Below are 3,220 nucleotides of genomic sequence, written 5' to 3'. Positions count from 1 at the left end.
TATGGAAAAACACTTGGATCAGACAAGACAACAGCTATCTAAACATATAACAGAAGAATGCCAAGCTGTTCAATTAAGAAGTGGGAAGACATTGAATGTCTCAACTCAAAACAGCAGAAAACCAAGAAAGGAACAACTGACAGAGGATGACCAACCCACTAACCAAAATCCATCTGAGGACAATAAGAGCCCAGAGAGGAATGATTCTGGCGTTCAAACACCAGAAAAGGGTGGCAATCTGGCGTTAAACGCCCATGCAGCACCCAATTTTGGCGTTCAAACACCAATAAGAGAACAGACACTTGCAAGTGCTGATAATAACCCCCTTAAGCAGACTTCTTCAACCACTTTTGTAGGAAACAAACCTGCAGCAACTAAGGTTGAAGAATATAAAACCAAGATGCCTTATCCTCAGAAACTCCGTCAAGCGGAACAGGATAAACAATTTTCCCGCTTTGCAGACTATCTCAGGACTCTTGAAATAAAGATTCCGTTTGCAGAGGTACTTGAGCAAATACCCTCTTATGCTAAGTTCATGAAAGAGATCTTAAGTCATAAGAAGGATTGGAGAGAAACTAAAAAGTTCTCCTCACTGAAGAATGCAGTGCAGTCATTCTGAAAAGCTTACCAGAGAAGCTTAAAGATCCCGGAAGCTTTATGATACCTTGCAAATTAGAGGGTGCTTGTACCAAGATAGCTCTATGTGATCTTGGGACAAGTATCAATCTAATACCTGCATCCACTATCAAAAATCTTGGTTTTATTGATGAAGTTAAACCAACCCGGATATGCCTCCAACTTGCTGATGGTTCCATTAAGATTCCATCAGGCATAATTGAGGACATGATTGTCAAGGATGGGCCATTTGCCTTTCTCACTGACTTTGTAGTGCTGGAAATGGAGGAGCACAAGAGTGCAACTCTCATTCTAGGAAGACCTTTCCTAGCAACTGGACGAACCCTCATTGATGTCCACAAAGGGGAGATAACCCTGAGAGTCAATGAGGATGAGTTTAAGTTGAATGCTGTCAAAGCTATGCAGCATCCAGACACATCAAAAGACTGCATGAGCACTGATATTATTGACTCCCTAGTGGAAGAGGTCAATATGACTAAGAGTCTCGAATCAAAGCTAGAGGACATTTTTAAAGATGTTCAGCCTGATCTGGAGAAATCAGAGAAAATAGAAGAACCTCTGAAAACTTCTCAGGAAGAGGAGAAGCCTCCTAAACCTGAGCTCAAATCACTACCACCATCCCTGAAATATGTATTTCTGGGAGAAGATGACACTTTTTTAGTAATAATAAGCTCTACTTTAGAGCCACAGGAAGAGAAAGCACTAATTCAAGTACTAAGGACACACAAGACAGCTCTTGGGTGGTCCATAAGTGATCTTAAGGGCATTAGCCCAGCCAGATGCATGCACAAGATCCTATTGGAGGATGATACAAGCCAGTGGTTCAACCACAGAGGTGGCGTATGTGTATTGACTATAGAAGACTCAATACAGCCACCAGAAAGGATCATTTTTCTTTACCATTCATAGACCAGATGCTAGAGAGACTAGCAGGTCATGAATACTACTGCTTTTGGATGGCTATTGGTGCACGAAATTGTGATAATCAATGGTGCCATCAATATGGTACGCTCAATTGATATCTCAACTCTTTATCACAACTTCGCACAACTAACCAGCAAGTGCACTGGGTCGTCCAAGTAATAAACCTTACGCGAGTAAGGGTCGATCCCACGGAGATTGTTGGTATGAAGCAAGCTATGGTCATCTTGTAAATCTCAGTCAGGCAGATTCAAATGGTTTTGGAGGATGAATGATTAAAAGATAAATAAAACATAAAATAAAGATAGAGATACTTATGTAATTCATTGGTGAGAATTTCAGATAAGCGTATGAAGATGCTTTGTCCCTTCTGTCTCTCTGCTTTCCTACTGTCTTTATCCAATCCTTCTTACTCCATTCTATGGCAAGCTGTATGTTGGGCATCACCGTTGTCAGTGGCTACAATCCCGTCCTCTCAGTGAAAATGTTCAATGCACTCTGTCACAGCATGGCTATTCATCTGTCGGTTCTCGATCATGTCGGAATAGAATCCAGTGATTCTTTTGCGTCTGTCACTAACGCCCCACAATCACGAGTTTGAAGCTCGTCACAGTCATTCAATCCTTGAATCCTACTCAGAATACCACAGACAAGGTTTAGACCTTTCGGATTCTCAAGAATGCCGCCATCAATTCTAGCTTATACCACGAAGATTCTGATTAAGGAATCCAAGAGATAAACACCCAATCGAAGGTAGAACGGAGGTGGTTGTCAGGCACACGTTCATAGGTGAGAATGATGATGAGTGTCACGGATCATCACATTCATCAAGTTGAAGAACAAGTGATATCTTAGAACAAGAACAAGCTGAATTGAATAGAAGAACAATAGTAATTGCATTGATACTCGAGGTACAGCAGAGCTCCACACCTTAATCTATGGTGTGTAGAAACTCCACCGTTGAAAATACATAAGAACATGGTCTAGGCATGGCCATGAGGCCAGTCCTAAAACGTGATCTAAGGTAGCATAGAACTACTCAAAGATTCCTCTCTAAATACAATAGCAAAAGGTCCTATTTATAGAGAACTAGTAGCTTAGGGTTTACAAAAATGAGTAAATGACGTAAATATCCACTTCTGGACCCACTTGGTGTGTGCTTGGGCTGAAAATTGAAGCATTTTCGTGTAGAGACTTTTTCTGGAGTTAAACGCCAGCTTTTGTGCCAGTTTGGGCGTTTAACTCCCACTTTGGTGCCAGTTCCGGCGTTTAACGCTGGGAATTCTTGAGCTGACTTTGAACGCCGGTTTGGACCATCAAATCTCGGGTAAAGTATGGACTATTATATATTGCTGGAAATCCCAGGATGTCTACTTTCCAACGCAATTGAGAGCGCACCAATTGGGTTTCTGTAGCTCCAGAAAATTTACTTTGAGTGCAGGGAGGTCAGAATCCAATAGCATCTGCAGTCCTTTTTAGCCTCTGAATCAGATTTTTGCTCAGGTCCCTTAATTTCAGCCAGAAAATACCTGAAATCATAGAAAAACACACAAACTCATAGTAAAGTCCAGAAAAGTAAATTTTAAATAAAAACTAATAAAAATATAATAAAAACTAACTAAAACATGCTAAAAACATACTAAAAATAATGCCAAAAAGCGTA

The sequence above is a fragment of the Arachis hypogaea genome, chromosome 16 (assembly GCF_003086295.3).
Source record: "Arachis hypogaea cultivar Tifrunner chromosome 16, arahy.Tifrunner.gnm2.J5K5, whole genome shotgun sequence".
Lineage (NCBI taxonomy): Eukaryota > Viridiplantae > Streptophyta > Magnoliopsida > Fabales > Fabaceae > Arachis > Arachis hypogaea.
This window is presented reverse-complemented; position numbering follows the sequence as displayed.